At 36.4% G+C, this 18969-nt stretch overlaps 1 protein-coding gene across 2 annotated transcripts in view; it reads right to left on the bottom strand.

Moving 5' to 3' along the window:
• The window catches only part of LOC119083772, a 114965-nt gene extending 105573 nt beyond the window's left edge, over positions 1-9392 (bottom strand). For both annotated transcript variants that reach the window (XM_037193556.1, XM_037193557.1), the window contains exon 1: positions 8716-9392. The gene's annotated coding sequence lies outside the window, so the exon portion shown is untranslated. The remainder of the gene's footprint in view (positions 1-8715) is intronic.
• Between the last annotated feature and the right edge of the window lie 9577 nt (positions 9393-18969).

Here is an 18969-nt window from a genome sequence, read left to right as displayed (position 1 = left end):
AAAAAACCAGGAAAAAAAATTAACTGAAAATAAACGCGCGCATTCATAAAAATCATAAAAATCTTCGTTAAAATGAGTATAAAGATCAGACGATTTTTAGTGCGTACACTTTGGGTATTAATCTACATATATACCTATACACACACAGAGTGCTGTAGCATAGCCATGTAACATATTTTTTGATTTATATGACTCAGTTCGATATTATTTTCGCAATTTTTTTTTCTTCTTCCTTTTTCTGCGATTTTCTTTCATTTTACAGTCGATATTGTGAGTACGAAATTGTTATTTTGTTTGTCAATAAAAGTATAAATTTGTAACTGGGGAGACCCGGTTAACGCAATTTCAGCGAATGGTCTGTGGAATGTGAACTAAACTTCGTTCTGGTTTATAATAATCGTTAGAATCCAATGGATATTGACCGGAAGCACCCAAAAGGGTCGGCATTTTTTCGGAGTTAAGATCCGCTCCAGTTGTTCGTACGTTTTCTTTCAAAATCAAATATTAAAATGTCATTCGATTTCGAAATCATAGAGAGGCGTCGCTGAAAAGGTCTAATTGTTCTGTCATAGGAAATGTTTCGTTAAACGAAAACACCAAGAACCGATTTCCGTTCCGAAAGGTTTCCCTTCTGTTACTTGTTTAGTTACTTGGACATTTTTCTTTAAATTCCGAGCCTATTCTGTTCGAACAGCATTAGGTGAGGTGTCTGAGAAATGCATCCACAATCGCTTCTTGGCGCACTCCGCTTTTTCGGTATGTTATTTTGTAGAACCAAATGGACTCTAAATTGAATACTAGGGAGAGTGCTTGCAGCCACCGAACCAGAGGGCAGAGCTCCAACAACTAAATCTCTCGTGGAGAGTGTTCAGTTGTCACAACAGTTGTTACACAAATTTCTGTACGAAATGCTTCTTCCCAAAGCCCGACGAAAAATCACCCAAAGATTTGCTCAATATGGACCGGAGTCGAATTAGAAGGGTTGTAGGAGCGATTACCGGACATTGTGGGCTGAATCGGCACCTGAATAAGCTGAGGCTTCCAACACTTCCACGTGTTCCTGTGATCTAAAAGAAGAGACGGGCACACATGCGATTGTCATAAATTTCTTCAACTAAGTCGCAGGATGCTGCGAGACTATGAAGTGGTTTCCTGCTACACGATAAACATTTAAAATTGAAAAAATCTGGTACTCCCCATACAATCCTAAATGAAAAACTGGAAAAATGTTCAAACGGATGCGGAAGTGGACATGCAGTAGCAGTGGTGGATACTCGATCCACTGTAATTGTTTTAAAAAAACAATTAGTAGTGTTTCTTGGCATTGATTTTGATGAAATTTTCCGATTGTCGCACGGATTCCCACTTTCAGGTGAAATTAGTTTCGTTATGTTGGACTCATATTGAATTCGTTTGCGTCAGGTTGCAGCTAGCGGTGAGGTGAATTTCGATGCCATACAAACTTAGCAGATGCAACAACGTTAGTCATAAGAAAATGTGATGCTGGCGACATTACAAAAATGAATTCACCTGAAAGTTGGGATTCGTAATTTCTGTGTAATGTTGAGGGTTTAGCTTCAGTCAGAGCCTAATATTTGGGAATCGTTTTTGAGAATTTTTGGGAATTTAGGGAATTTTTGGGAATTTAGGGAATTTGTTGGAATTTTGGGAATTAATTCCCAAAAATTCCCTAAAATTCCCAAAAAATTTCTTTACTTTGCATTTTTATCAGCTGACAGATACCTAATATCCCATTTCGATTCTTTAGAGTTTCCGTACGTGAGTTCATCATGGCAGTGATTTTTTTTATTAATTTCTATAAAAACATAGAAAAAGTTTTTATTACAAAACTAAACTTTTATTAAAAAAGGCTCGCGGTTTATTCTGGTGGCTATCGAAACTTTATATGTTGTGGCACCAAACGATGAAACCACTTCTTTCAAAAAATATTCTAATAAGAAGTTATCATCGAAAATGTTTTTCATAGAAGGTCGGAGTGTAGACTGCTCTTAAAATAATTATTTTTGAGTTATAGCCGCAAAAAGGTCTTCGGTACCCTCTGACATGCTTTCACCTTTGAACACTTTAACCGAAAATTCAAAAAAATGTTCGAAAAAAATGAAAGATACGATTCTCTAGAATTGAAGACGAATCTATCACTCCTTAAAATCGGAGACCACTTGTTCCCCTATCACCATCACCTCCAGTTTTGGCGATATGCCGCTTAAGCTTAATTTACTGAATATATTATATTCAATATGTTCTGAAATATTTGTTGTGTTTTTTGGGAATTTTTGGGAATTTTGGGAATTTTTGTGAATTTAGGGAATTTAGGGAATTTTTGAGAATTTTTGGAAATTTTTGAGAATTTTTGGGAATTTTGGGAATTTATAGAATTAATTCCCAAATATTAGGCTCTGCCTTCAGTGTTTACATATTTTGGACATAGCCGTTGGACTTATGTCAAAGGTATCTTTTACAAGTTTTTCTATTGAACATTACGATACCCCCTCCAAAAAAAACCTAGAAATAATTTCCATAGAAAAGCGATATTGCTGCACGGGCAACATAACGCAACATTTTATGCATGTCTCCCTTTTTTCCCCAACATTAAAACTTATTTGCAATCAATAAAATCTCTCTGCCTACACACATATTTTACTCAATTTTTTTTTTACTTCTTCTTCTTCATCATCGAGTTATATTTTCCAGTGATGTGTGCAGTTTCATATTTATGTTCATTCAGAATATTATATTTTTTATGGACAAACCTTATGCATGCATTTAAGTGCCTTGCAATTCAGACTAAAATGGATATAAATTAAAACAACAACAACAACAAAAAAGATCGAAAAATTGCGAGTAATATTCAAATTGAACAATAAGCAAAATGTATAAGTAATGGATACACAATCGTCATTTAAATAAGAAGAAGAAGAAAAAAAACGGTTTTCCGTTGCAAAACCATTTTCGAAAATGAGAAAAAGGGAAATCGAATGCGAAAAACGATCGAAACGGAATCGTAAAGTGAATCGTAGATAATCTCTTGCGAAATGATTTTTTTCGTCCCGTGAAATGATTTACAATCTGAAAAAAAAAATCTAGAAAACTAGAAATTAAAATCGATTCGGTCGATGGCAACATTAAAATCCGCACAAGACATTCCAACCAATTTTTTTTTTTAAAATAAATATTCCGAACGGAATCAAAAAGATTGTGTGTGCACCTTGGGTCGTATGTACATGTAACGATACGATTCAAGTCAAACCACACCATGATATTAATTGATTTTGAGTTTGAATTTGTTTCTTTTAGCAGTTATTTGTTAGACTGAAATTGCATCAAAGGTGCTAAATTGGGATAAATGAATTTGTGCCGTTTTTCGAAGTTATTATTCAAATTGTTAAGTTGCACGTTCAAGGCGGGTTTTTTTTTCTTTGCTTCTTCTTTACTCCATTCAATCAGCACATAAGTCATTTTCAAAGATTGAACGATTTTTTTTTGTTTTTTGTAGGTATGTTATGAGAATAGCTGTTAGCAAGAGTAGAATGACCATGACCGTTTAAAGGTATAATCGTTGCATATGAGATAAAACGATAAGAATATGAAGTAATTAATCAGGACAATTGAATCTAGGATCTTATCAGATTCGTTCTTATTTTTGAGAACCGTAAAATAATGAGTTCTCTTCAGATCCGTTGGAAGTTCTTTGAATCACGACATAATATTGAGAAATATTTCACTAAATTTTACAAAATTTCACCGAAAAATTCACCAAATTTAGTGAATTTTTAGTGAATTGGCGAAAATTTGTGAAATATTTCTCAATATTAGGTTGTGATTGGAATGCTTTGAATTTGTCAAAAAAAATGTAAAATGTGAACGACAGGTCGAGAGACATAAAAGACTTTCACATACGCCCTCACAGGCATGAGCGCCGCCGAAAATAAGCCGCTGATTAAGCCGCCGCCGGCCATTTTTGAACAAGCCGCGCCGCAGCCGAGCCGGTGCCAAAAACACGGCTCAAGTCGGCTTGAAACGGCTGGAAAATGAAATAAAGATTTCGAAAGGTGAATGGGTGAAATAATTTTGAAAACCGAGATTCCTGTTGATCCTAAGCAGCTCAAGTAATTTTTGATTTTTTTTTTCAAAATTAAGAAAATTTTGAAAATTTTCTTGAATTTTCATGAATTTTCCAGAATGGTATATTACGTCCTCGCTTCTAAGTTTGTTGTTTTGGCAAGTATGACCTTTGCGGAACGAGCCGAAGGCGCACAATCAGTTAATTCACAAATTTGAGAAAACTTTATCGATCTTTGGGAATTTTCTCGATTTTTTTTTTCTTTTCAATTTTTACTTGATTTTCGTGAGCTTTCGATTTCTTATCGAAAATCATTTTCTTAATGAGTTAAATGAGTGTACCGGAGCATGATTTTCCATTTAGTTCAAGTTTTGAGGCAATAAAACTTGACGTGTTAGTGAACCTTAGACTTAGAGACTTGCTTGTAACAAGACCAGTTCCACTTGCACTTTGAACAATCTAATCTACCTACATCTTCGCTTTCCGTACAATTTCATTTTCATGCTTACTAGTTCATTTTCCATGAATTTATCTAAACGTTTTTATTTTGAAAAAAAGTTAAAAGGAACCTCCTCCAGCCGAGCCGTTTTAGCCGGCTCAAGCCGACTTTTTCGCCGCCGCCGAGAAATTTTTTTCGGCTAGCCGCCGCCGAGGTTTCTCCGTCGGCGCTCATGCCTGCGCCCTCAGCATAAAGATAAAAAGCGTCGAATTCGTGTATTCATTGACCTCGTCTACGCCTCGGGTCAACAATATTCACACTAAAGCTCTACTTTTCTTCTTTTTATCCCCAGTCATGTAAAATACGATTTTGTCAATAAAAGTCTAGAACAGGTATGGTCGATCGCCGAATTAGTCTTAAACGCACTCACATTTTATGTCAAAATAATATGAAAATGGGTGCGTTTAAGTACGAAAATCAAATTTTTATGTCCTCCGGGCCGACAATAGACCATACCTGTTTTACACTTTCATTGGATTTTGTTAGTACGAGAGCAGTACTCGCACCCGTTTTATTTACCCATAATACGTGAATCTTAGATGTAATAAAAACAAACGAAAAACGAACGGGACGTTAGTTTAAGGTGGCAAGGAGAGAAGTTGACAAATTACTATTCTGCAACGCCACTGCCGGCGAAAAAGTGAACTTTTTCTTGCATGGTTGGGTGTGGTAAATGAAGCATCTTTTTATCACTAGAACTGCTTGTCGCGGAATATTGAGTTCTCTAGGATTGAAAGTGACTTATCTCATCACTGACTGAGTAAAACAAGTTAATTGGTTTAGGAGCGCACTGCATTAAGTTGCGAAATGTGGCTGTTTTTGTCACTATACGTAGTCAAGCGAAGCGGGTACATCTATTTTTGTATACCGGTTTAGAGGAGTTTTCTTTTGTTAAAAGTTTGACGTTTCTTTCAAATCTTTGCTCAATCAACGCTCTAACTACCCTGAAGTACTAGATTCGGTGATATGACATCAACTCTAGAACTTCGAAGTCTTTAGACACATAGCTGAATACAGGGCTGATGGAGGAAGGAAGGTACCTAAGTTCCACTCACCCAAAGAATGTTACTACTCCACGCCATATCGTGAAAAATGTCGCTAACTCGAACCGCATTTCAAAACGAAATTCCAACTGAAACTATACCAAAAGTGCAAAGTTCAGCGAATTGTTTTGCGATAACGGCCTCAGCGACCGTAGCAATCTTCTCATTATGCCACCATGGGTGAATGTGAGTGTAACTGATCAATTGGTAAACGACAGGTAAATTTGTATACGGGTCTAATGACTCCTTCTGTGTCAGTCGTAATCGAACACTTCTCATTTTATCAATGAAACGTTGAAAGACGTTTGAAAAACGATTTGAGGACACAGTTTCGACTGATCCATTTACAAATAGTCAAATGAAAGGTGTAGGTCTGAGATTCGGTTGGTATTAAAATTCAATTTCCTGATTTGTGGATTGGGACAGACAAACTTGTTACGTTCGAGCGTAAGGTCCTTCGTACTATTTTCGGAGCGATGCGTGAAGGCGAAAGGTGGCGGCGACGATACAACTTTGAATTGAAACGTGATTTTGGCGAGCCGGATATTGTGGCAGTGGTGAAAGTCCAACGGTTGAGGTGGGCAGGACATGTAGCACGCATGGACAGGAACAGAGCCCCCTCAATGTTATTCCGAAATGATCCAGAAGGGCGAAGAGGAGTAGGACGCCCTAAAATGCGATGGATAGATGGCGTCGAATCAGATCTTCGGGCGCTGGGAATAAGAGGTTGGCAAAGTGCAGCGAATGACCGGACACGCTGGAACCGGATTCTCGACCAGGCCAAGGCCCACAAGTGGCTGTAGCGCCGGTAAACATCAACAACAACAACAACAGACAAACTTGTACTACTTCTTCTGCCTCCACAGCGACAGCAATTGTGTCCCTTCCCTCTTCAAAACACTTTCCTCAATCGTTTAAAAGCCATCTTCATTAATCCGATCCAAAGGATTCGACTTACTCTCCAGGCACAAAATGGATACCGTTCAGCAACTAGACGATGACAGAGACAACGACTCTTTATTTATTTATTGGATTACTAACTGACTGTTCCGCTCTATCCTTGGATTGTATCACGCACCTCGATATTGGCATCGATATTATGCGATAAATGTTTAGCCTGCATAGATGTATAGACAGACAGTCACAGCTCACAGCAGTATGAATTTGAGTGAAATAATAAATTCTCAATTATATCATCCGAACGGTTTGTCTGAATCGACTTATAACAATACGCGTGATCAAGGTGAGCTAATTAAAACCTACACAAAACTGTGTGGTCTGATGGCAGACTATGTCACTCCATTTGTTTATTACGTTCAGTTGAATTACATGAGACGACGACGACGATATCCGTGCAACATTGCAACGGGTACGGTAAAATAATAAATTTTGCGCAAAGAATGTATTGCTCGGTCTGCGCAGTTATTAGTTATTGAATTCGTGATGATTGGCTGTTGAAATTTATGTGAAAATAAAATGAAGTGCAACCAGAGCACGGAGGAACATGGTAATGGCATAATGTGAATGCCATAACAAATGTGAATGAGATTACGTGATGGATGGATTCGTGCGCCTTTTATCCGGCATTTTATCCCTTCCGGTTCACGAACGTGAAAAGGAGAGAAAATTGAACTCGTCACCTGTTTCTAGTGAATAGAGCTGCGCACAATATCGTGACCGATTTGAACAGAGGCGCTGACTTGTATTTGTGAGTAGTGGTGCCCATGAGACCCTTTTTATTTATTTTGCTGTAAAAGTGCTGGTGCTCAGTATGAATCAACCTTCGAGTAGTGGTGCCCAGGCCTCACTTGTCCTTAGAAGTCGGCGCCCCTGGATTTGAACGGGATAGATCGTTTCAGATCTATTCGATTCTAGGGAGGTGCCTACATCTAGGAGTGTACACTGTAAAAGGATGGGAAGTAACTGTGTTGTAGTAATTTCAACAGAAGTAACGTAGATCGTATTCGCAGGTCAGTCGTGCTTGCAAATAGTTTCTCTAGCGCAGAAACTCCAGTTGCAGTCACGGCACCTGCTAAACTTTATATAATGGAGTGAAGATCCTGTCTCACCAAGTGATCGTTTGATTTTCTTTGGAAAACAGAGTCTGATGGCATCTACGAATCGGGTTTAATTTAACCCAATGCTAAACAGCGCTGCCTAGCAAGGTTCTACGACAGCGACAAAAATTGGTAAGATATGTGGATCCACCGTGCAACAAACCACGACGCTATATGAAAGTCTGACAAACGTCGTAACTGTAGGTGCACATAGGAATACGAATTTGACATAAAATTCTTTTGTTTTCAGACCTTTTTGAACTGTCAAACTCGCGTAAGCTACGCAATTTTGATGACTGAAATGTATCATAATCGACTAAATCGGGTTTGACATTTCAAAACAATTGGAAAGAGGCCTGAAAACAAAAGAATTTTATGACAAACTCTCGTTGCTATGTAAACTTACAAAACCAACGAACTAAACACAAGAAAATTGATCAATATTCGGATGCTGAATTGGACGGCGAAACTAGATCGCATTAAAAGTGCTGCTACCGGTACATTTTCTCCTATGGGTTACACTCCTTGTCACAAAGTGTCTACCACATTGGATCACTTTAACTTCACCTTACTCATTAGATCACTTTAACTATATTTTACCGATTGCGGTGTAAGCGAACAAGACGTTGTTTGTTTAAAAATGGTTTCGGCCGTAAGTAACAAGCCCGACGATTTGGATCCATCGATCTTATCGAACAGTAAACGTTAATGCTCAAAACAAACTATTTGAAAACGTGTTTTGGTCCTATTTTTCATGACGAAATTTTCGAAACTGTCAAATGAAGTTAGAACTTTTTCTATTCAAAGTCGCAACTGCTGCATCTGTCAATGAAAACTAGGACCAAAACACGTTTTCAATACCTCGTTTGTTTTGAGCATAAGGATGGCAAAGTGAAAAAAATGTTTAAATATTTTATGTCAATCGGAAAACGATCAACGCAGACTTAAATGTCCTGATCCTCATCAGAAAATTGAGTCGCTACCGAAGCTACCGAAGCTAGTGTAATCAAAAGGATTAATGCGAAAATTGCTTACCGTTTCTTAATTCCATTGATTGAACAATCCGTTTTGAATGATAGCATTGGTGAAGGATGTTGAAGCACCGAATTTATTAAAAACAAAAAAGTGTTTGCACATGAACAGAAAAAGTTGGTTTTTAATCAAAAGGACGGATAGACTTGATAATGTCCTTCGCTACACTTTTGTAAATTAGTAATTAGAACGATCACCAGAATCTTCTCTTTTTAGTTTAAAAAAAAAATTTATCAAATTTTATGACACATCAGAATTGGCATATCCTTTATCTTCCTCTTCGCTTTGTTTTAATTTTATGGCATAAATAATTTCCGTATTATCACTGATTCGATTGGCACATTGATATAAAACGATCACACATCGCGCAAGAATTCATTCAGATTTTGATGACAAATTTGTTCGATTTTTTTTTTTTAATTTTTTAAATCAAAAGTTTTTTATTAAAAACGAAGGACAACAATCCGTTAGAACTCCGAAAATTCTTGAACGTCAAAAGCACAAACCTCGAAAAAGAAAATAATTTAAAACCGGAGACATCGAATTCGAAACGAACAAACGAATGAACGAAAAACAAAACAAAAATTATAAAAAAGGAAATTTGAAAATTAAAAAAACAAAAAAAAATCTCTCGCGTTTTTGTTGTTTTTTTTTAGTTAATTAGATGTTAACCCGATGAAGTCTGTGCGCCGACTAAAGAGCAATGAAAATTTATCGTTCGAAATGGCTCACACAAAAACAGCACTCATATCGAAAATTATACAAACGTTTTTACGGACGAAACATAACTAGAAGAAGAAGAAGAAGAAAACACACATCAAAATGCAGTGAAATATACATGAATGGAGCAACCGCGGCGGTGTGTATATTATACGAACATTATTATCAATGTACGTGACGATTTTTGGCTCTATGTTTTTGAAAGAAAAATGTTAAAAACAAAGGGAATTAGGTAACGATGATGATTAGCAGTCTCTCAATTTACGTTTTTAAACTTAACGTCGGTTGTGAATTGGTTGGGGTGAATGAGTGTTCCGGCTTAGATCTTAGTAAATTTAGTTCTGATGTTTCTTGCGTATGATATGAAAATGTTACGCAAAAATAATTTATTTTGTTAGATGAGGAATGTTCTCAATCAGAATCTGTCCTCTAAAGTGACGACACCTTTTTGTGTCACCTTTACCTTTTAGGGTAAAGAGAATTTTGACAGAAAATCTAATGACTTTCTGTCCCTTTTTTCGCTAGTAATTTTTTGTCAAAATTTCATTTCACGGCCAGAGTAATGATAATTTGGTACGCCTGTGGCGAGAAAAATTGGCACCTCTCTTGAGAGAATTCGTACGTATTTCTCTCCCATACCACAATTTTTAACCTCAGATTACTTCTATCTCGCCACAGGCATACCAACTTATCATTTATCTGTTCACGGCTGACTGTTTTCTTAGCTTCGCTTAGGGTACGTTGCAGAAGTGACAGTGCGTTGGCACGTTACAGCAGAACTGACACTTGGTTTTTTTTTTTGCAAGAAAATTGATTTTTTGTTGGTCAAGTGAGATTACTCAAGACTGTAAACTTTGGAGAGGTCACGCAGTACGCCATTTTATAAGATACGCGGGAACACACCACTTCTGATGATTTTCCATGTAAAAAAAATTCACCACATCACCAAGCCGACGAGGTGAATTTTTGTATGAAATCCGTCATGTTATCATCAACTCGTATGTAAACCAAATTCATTAAATAAATGTTGATGTGAAATCATCAAGTGTATGTGTGACCGGCGTATCTGTATCTGCGTGACGTATCTGTTTTGCGTGACCTATCTGTATCTAAGGTTCCGAAAAAACCTGGTTAAGACAATTCTGAGTTGATTACGAAGGTGGTGACACATAAATTGAGTAACAAAAACAAAATTCCGAATTTTCCTAAAAAACATTTTCTTCAAGTTGATTTCACACACAATCTGCACTGAGTGCGTTTATCGATTTCGGTGTCACCCGCCCTCGTAGGTGTCTTTACCTGTTCTTTCAGAACCTTGTCTGTATCTGCGTGACCTCCCCAAAGTTTACAGCTTTGAGATTACTCTTATAAAATACTAAGGGGCTGACAGTTGGCAAAGTGACAGTCTTGTTTGAAATCAGAGTTTACATTTTGTGAACAAAATAGTTCCGCGCCCTTTTAAGACTGGCGAATTTACTGTGCCTTTACACAATAACGTCTGCGACATTTACAGAAACCGCTGGTGTGAATTTCAACTTTAAAACGAATTAACACAACCACGGCAGAGTAAAATAAACCAGGCAGGAGCGGTTCATTTTCGAAACGTCAAATAAGGGACCTAATACACGGGATGAAAATGAACTCAAATGAACACTGACATAAATTGAAAAATTTTGTTCGCAAAAAATATAGGGCTACTAGATTATCCAGGTCCCTTGTCAAATCAGTGCTCCTGCCTGGTTAACTTTACTCTGTCGTGACACAACGCTAAATTGTATCCTAGTGCGCAAAAATAATAGATTTTCGATGATAACTCTGTATACGCCTGCTGTAAACCTTGGGTAGGTCACGCACATACAGATACACGGGTTACACACCACGATAAAAATGGCGGATTTCGTACAAAAATTCATGATTGTCGTCGCCGTGAAGATGTGGTGAATTTCTGTATATTTTAAATCGTCAGAAGTTGTGTGTTCCAGTGTATCTAATTACTGGAGAGGTGACCTCAGATCACCACGACGACAATAGTTAAGGGAGGTGAATTTTGTTGTCTGTAAATCGCAAGGTTCTTCCAGAACATTGGGAAATCGTCCATATTATCATCTAGTGCCGTTGCACCACTTTGCTCGCAAACAATGACTCGTTCGTTACCAAGTTGAATGTAGCAAATAGACACTGGTTTTTGGCTTGGCTTTTGATTTGTGTACCTTAGCTAACCTTGTGAAGAACTCTTAATGTTCAAAATGTGAAGAGACTGTAAGAAAGTACAGGAACCCCTTAGAAGAGAATCACTTGACAGATGTTTTCTCCGGCAGAATAATAACTCTTTCAATTTAATAACATCGACAAAATCTTTGATGCCGTTACCTTCTTATATAATTTTGTATAGAATATTGTGAATATAATACTTCCAGGTATGTCAATGAATCTCGGTAACTTTATCTGTCTTTTCGACAATTTCAAAAAAAATTTATTTCCGAATCGTAAAAAATCTCATTTTTCATTTGTTTGCCCGTCTACCGTCACATATTTTCTGTAATATATGTCGCTCGTATGTACACCGAGCTTAATTTGCATATTTTCGGATTGGGGTTGATTATTTATTTGAAGGAAAAACGAACAGAATATGCTGCAACACTATCACAGTTGCCAAATTTGATTTAAACAAATGAACAAAAAATTATGCAAATTTTCGTCGTTTTTTATTTCTTCTGAAAAAAGGTGTCAGCTCGCCGTATAGCATTTTCGTATATGGTAGAAAATTGAGGGGAATGTGTGTAAATATAGTGAGAGGAACGAGAGATATTAATCAAAAACCATAAAAGTTGAATGTAAAATGTAAAATGGGTTCGTTCGATGCAGTGTCTGTTTTATAATCTATGAAAAATTTCATAATTTTCTGTTCGAAAAGATCGTCTATCCGGCCGCATTGAGAGCCGGCTAATTTATGTTTATTTTATGTAGATTTTCCTTTTCAAATCCTTTTTCTTCAATATGCGAATTATTGTGGATATTGATACCTCATTGATTCACGTCGTGTCGTTGGAGCGTTTTCCATTTTCAGAGTTTGTTCATTTGGTGAATTTGAATAATTTTGATTTTCAAATTGGAAATATGGGATTGATGCTCGGGAACAGTTCTTCTTTTTTTGTTAATGGTTTTTAACGCTTGACTAGAGAAATTAATTTACGATTATTGTTAAGGGTTGATGCTTTTTTCGTTGCATGGTATACTGGCGGTAACATTTAGGAAGAATTTTTTTTGTAAAAATGTGAATGCTCAATACGTTCAATATGGTCGTTGAACGGTTGCACAGCACCATATGCCTTGATCTGTTAAATCGAGAACGACCCGACAAAAAAACTGTCTAGCGATTCTCAAAAGAAGATGGTAACTGACAGAGTGCATCGCCAAAATTAGGATCGTTGTCTTGACTTACAAATTGTCAGTGTAGCGCTAGAAAGTAAGAGTTCTAGCGCTACACTGACAATTTGAAATTTCACCTGTAGCTGGTAAATAGATCATTGTCAACGTCGTTCGACATGTCAAATTAGCTGTCAATTGCATCAAGCTAACCTTAATGTTTGAAAAAATTTATTTTAATTTTTTGAGGTTCGCTGGATATATTTGACAACTGATTTCACACTTGTTTCACAAAATTTGTGGACAGACCGAAGCACGATATTGTCGGTCTCAGCTGCTGCTATGATAAGGCTACCTGCTTCAGGTGAAATTTTCAAATCTTTTTTCTCAGTGTATGCAGACAGTTCCAAGACTAGTGCTACTTCTTAAGGTCACCTCAATTCACTATTACAAAGGTTTCTCTCTAAATCTTTCTCGCAGAAATACAGTTATGTTCACCCCCAGCACTGCTCCTAGTATGAACATGGAAAATATGCGGAGGCTGATGAAATCACAGTAGACACTGCGATCCTTTTGTAAAGATAGATGACGTGTTTTCGTTAAATGAGCTAAAACATACAAACAAACCTAATCGGCAGCTCTTATCACTAAAGCCTCCAAATTTGACACTTGTCAATTCAATGTTCATGCTAGGAGCAGTGTTGTGGTTCACCCTAATTCCGAAGAAAAGGTGCAATGCAAATTAAAAATATGAATAAACTGACTGTTCCCTTAGTCATTCTAACGTGAGATAAAGGAAAGAGTGCCAAGCGAGAGCTTGTAAACAGAGCATTCTCCTAACTTCATTTTGCATTCATGAATTTTCGATGTGCGAGACCACTTACATTTGACTAGCTAAACATTCTAAACATTCATAACCTCATCAATATTTGTATGAAAACCGATCTGTGTGAATGAAATCGTGTTCGTTCGGCCAGTCAAATTTCGTGTTTACAGTTACTTGGAACCAATGAAATTCTAGAACAGATATGGTCCATCGGCGAATTCGTCTTAAACGCATTCACATTTTATGTCAAAATAATATGAAAATGAGTGCGTTTAAGCACGAAAATCAAATTTTTATGTCCTCCGGGCGGATTGACTTGGAACAAATCTATAGTTATTTGACAATTCGTATGGCCTTGGAACAGACCTGTACGTCATTTTCATTATACGGTGCTTGCCAACGTAACCACACTTTAGTTTTCGTTAAGTTGCGTTCAAATCGCTCGCTTAATTCATTCGAAAGTCTGACAGCTGGTATCGTGTCTTTTACTTCATTCGTTGTAGCACATGTTCAAGAACTGATGATTGAATTGATCGTAAAGAGTTAGCTCCTAGTAAATCATCTTTATCGTCTTCACAAAAGTTTAGTCCAACGGAAAAGACATTTACTTGAAGAGTATTAAATGTGTCATGCTTTCGACAATATTATGATCGAAGAATGACGAAATCCAATTGAACGACTTCTTATTTCCTTGTAGCATCACATTGTATTCTCACATCACATCACATGAATTAAAAGTGAATGCATTAATCCCTCTTCCTCATATTTAAAATAAAAAGAAAAAAATCTTAAATTTGAACGAAGGAGAGAAGAAGCAGCACAAAAAAAAACGTTAGAAAAATATATCTTCAACAATAATGTGTAAACTCATTCGTGTGTTAAGTATTCTGTGTACAAACACAATTTTTTGATCAAAAACACACCAAATTTCTGCTACAGAGACAGAGGGATCTATATTAGAGTTCGAATGAATGAATAAAAAACGAACTCCACTCTCGTAAAAGGGTTGCATTACCGCTTACAGTTATGATTAGAAAATAAAAGATTAGAAAAGGAAAATAATAAGCAGAGGCAGATGCACGCGTTTATTAACAACAACAAAAACATAAATTTACAAAAAAGAGATGATTTCGGATTCGAGTGATGGATCTGAAACCATCATGTTATGTGAGAGTGTATATGATGTAAAATGATGAAAATAAAAAAAAAATTAAAATTGAATAAAAGGATTGAATGGGAATGTCGTCATGTGAGGCTGTATGTAACATCATCGGACGAACAAAAAGAAAAGACGAATAGTTGAAAGAGAAAAATGTAAATTTCTGTGGATGATATTCATTTTCAGATACAATTTTCGTGGGAACCTGAGGCCTTGGAAGGTAAATTTTGTATTTACCTGCATTGAACAAAAAACGAGGAAACTGAAAATTTGCTTCGAATATTTTAGTATGACTACATTGGTAAAACAAACACAGACTGGGAATTATTGTGACGTGAGTAAAATTTTGAATAGAATTTCGGTTAAAGGGTCACATATCTGTCGTGTATGGCTCAGATCTGGATCTGTCAAATTTTCTTGATTTTCTAGTGGCACGTATATTGTTGCTGTTGCTGTACGTGCCCCTAGGTATTTTTTCAAACTGTCTTCATAGCTCTAAATTCGGTCACACTGTCACATTGGTCAAGAGATCAAGACCAAGCATTTTCAAATGTCAAAAATGATCCACAGAGAACTTAGCCTGAAAATATGTACAATGAAAATGAGTAGGCACTTGTATCATGGTTGTCTTGGAAAATAATGAGCCATTAAACACTTGAGCCATACAAAAATTTCATCTTGTAAACAATGAAAATTATTAAATTTAACGTTTTTTTGATCCGCTCAAAATGAAACGGCCGCTCAATAATTTTTACAGAGTTGAAGTTCAGAGCCAAACCACATCGAAACTTTCTGTCGTGAAGTGACAGTTTTGACATTGACATTTTTGACGTTGTTATTTTTGACACCCGAAAAATTCCGTCATAACCTCAACGTTTCAGTGAACTCTATACAAAACTTGTCTTTAAACAATTAATTTTGAATAATATTACAGTGTTATCGTATCCTTATTGTAATATTTACGATAATACTGTAATATTATTCAAAATTAATTGTTTTAAGACAAGTTTTGTGTCCAGTTCACGTTTTAAATTGAGGTTATGACGAAATTTTTCAGATGTCAAAAATGAAAACGTCAAAAATGTTAATGTCAAAACTGTCACTTCACGACAGAAAATTTCGATGTGGTTATGGCGTAAGGTTAGCGGATGACGTTATAGCTGTCAGTGTTCGGGTTTACATTAATACTGACTTCATCATAAAGCAAATTAAATCAATATAAAACGATGATCAAGTCAAGCTCCCATGAACCAAGGTTCTGAAAGAACAGGTTAAGACACCCACGAAGGCGGGTGACACGCACATTTTGACAAATAAAAACATTTTGTTGAACACACCCATTACAAATTGTTTGAAATGGCAACTTGAAGAAAACTAAATAATTTTTATCAAGTTGGCATTTCAAACAATCTGTAATGGGTGTGTTCAACAAAATGTATTTATTTGTCAAAATGTGTGTGTCACCGACATCGTGATCAACTCAGGAGTGTCTTAACCTGTTCTTTCAAAAGCTTGCTATGAATTGACAGGTGTTAAATTTTGAGGCTATAGTGATAATAGTAGAGGTCCTTAGCATAAAAATAGTTCACTTTATAGTAGAATGGTGAGCTTTGGACCAGTGATTGATATTGGTAGCCTGAGTCCAAAAAGATTAACACCCCTCAAAAAACCCCACCCCACACCCCAACACCCCTCACCAAAGATTTTAGTGTAAGGGTCACTTCAATGAATTATTGTGATGCGCCTGTCAATACTAGACTGTCGATATGGGGCTTAAACAAAAGGTAAAGGTCATACTTTTTTTATATGACCAAACGCTTTTCAATTTTTCATTTTCCACAACAATTTTCCGAGTTTTCCATGAAAATCTATGAAATCTCAAATATAAAGGGTGGTGAATAAGTTAAAAAAGTTTTTGTGCATACTTCCTTCTGCAATATGGTTATCCAAAGACTTCTTCGCTAATTTGACGAAAAAAAATTAAATAATGTGTCATAGACTTGGAGATTAGCTCATTTTTCCACCGCCGGAAAATTTCATTGAAATACTTTTTTACATATAACTGATGAGATATGCGAGCTGTGTCATTGAATTTGCGAGATTATCATAGGATAGTTTATTGACGCATTTATTGAACTCTAGGAGAAGTCAATACACCATTAACCTCAAGTCACCCACCTCCCACTCTCCTATTACTGAACAAATTGTAGAAAAATTTTAAAATAGAAAGCAGACTATTTTTGAACTTACAAATTTACGCTGTAAATGTTTGGAATATTGCCTGCAATACCTTTTTCAAGTGGACAGTGGAAATAATTAAGAGTAAGTATGTAAGATACTACATTTTCAAATAAATATTGTTGTGCGATTACACTGCAAAAATGCTCCAGAGGCAGTTTCTGTCTACGTAGTAAAAATGATTTAAATGTCCCACATTCAGCAATTATCACTCACATTCCACATTATGTGGTTTAATTATTTTGATATCATTTATGAGTCAATATGTTAGATTTACCAATCATTTTTGATCGATGTACACAGATCTTGTGATCTTTTGTACTACCCTGTACTAAAAATCTTGAATCCGTTGGACATTAGATAGTGAGATTATAGGAAGAGTGTTTTATCAAAAGCAGTAAAGTCCACCATTCTCTTAACTCTTCTAACGTAGGTAGAGGAAATATAGTTGTCCCTTTCTGTCTCAAGGTCTATATGGGCACTGGGCAGTGAACTTAACTGCTTTTGAAAATGGTAGATGCTTGGAGATGATTATAGCGAAGTAGAACAATCAACTTTCTTTTAAATTTTGCCGCATCAGACCAATAAACAAAAGGAACCATGGAGATGATTCCATCAAACTTTCTATGAACAAAATAATCTACTCGCATCTCCAAACATCTGGTGTACCACTAGTACCCACAGCTCATCTCCAACTAAAACCATTGCCTTACTCCAGGCGAGCAAATGGGTACGTATGACAGTTATACTATGACTAGCTAATCTATAGGACCTTAAAAGCATACCTCGCAGTCCTAAGGCGATGGCTGACGGCTTAGGTCTTCACTATTGATAGCTGGTAAGACAAGATTGTCCCTATCATTGAAATTGACACAGCCTGTAACATTTAGTCCAGTCTTATATTTCAAAAACTAGCCTGTCCGAACGTAACGTTTCTCTGCATTGAACCAACATAACAGCCGAAGCCTGGCACAAAAGCCACTGGCGAGAGAGTGACAGAGTATCCAGAATCAAGATAATCTAACGTATTTTGTTATGAAAATGTAGATACTTTTATTACGATGGGTATCAGACGAGTATTTTTGATTGTAGAGCAAATCAGATAGTAACGAGCTTCTCAATGGTAATGTTCCAATACGTTGTAAATAAAATAAAGAGGATGTTATTAATACTTATAATTAAAAAACTTAAAAATTAAACGTGAGCTCTCGACATATGAATCTTTTAGACGCAAACACTTCCTAATTCTTGAAGAGAATAGAAAGGGAGCTAGGCTCACCGCCACTAAATTGCAGTAGTGCTACCAGAAGCTTCATTTACAAAAGATATCAAAATAATTAAACCAGATAATGTGGTATTTATTTCTGCGTCTCAAAGGTTGGTGTCGAATAGCATCAGCTGTGTTGCCTAGCTAATCGACACCAGTGTCAATTAGCATCTACTGTGTTACGTGGCTAATCGACACCAGATGCAAATAGCATGCACTGTGTTGTCTGGTTATTCGTCACCGGTGTCAAATAGCATGCACTGTGTTGCTTGGCTATTCGCATCCGGTGTCGAACAGCCACACAACATGCATGCAACGGTGTCGAATTGCATCGGCCTAGACAGAAACTGCCACTGCAGCATTTTTGCAGTGTAATCAAATATTCATTTGAAAATGTAGTATCTTACATACTTACTATTAATTATTTCCACTGTCCACTTGAAAAAGGTATTGCAGGCAATATCCCAAACATTTACAGCGTAAATTTGTAAGTTCAAAAATAGTCTGCTTTCTATTTTAAAATTTTTCTACAATTTGTTCAATAATAGGAGAGTGGGAGGTGGGTCACTTGAGGTTAATGGTGTATTGGCTTCTCCTAGAGTTCAATAAATGCGTCAATAAACTATCCTATGATAATCTCGCAAATTCAATGACACAACTCGCATATTTCATCAGTTATAT

Source organism: Bradysia coprophila, unplaced genomic scaffold (genome assembly GCF_014529535.1).
Source record: "Bradysia coprophila strain Holo2 unplaced genomic scaffold, BU_Bcop_v1 contig_70, whole genome shotgun sequence".
Lineage (NCBI taxonomy): Eukaryota > Metazoa > Arthropoda > Insecta > Diptera > Sciaridae > Bradysia > Bradysia coprophila.
Note: the sequence above shows the minus strand (reverse complement) of the source record. Positions and strands in the feature narration are given on the sequence as shown.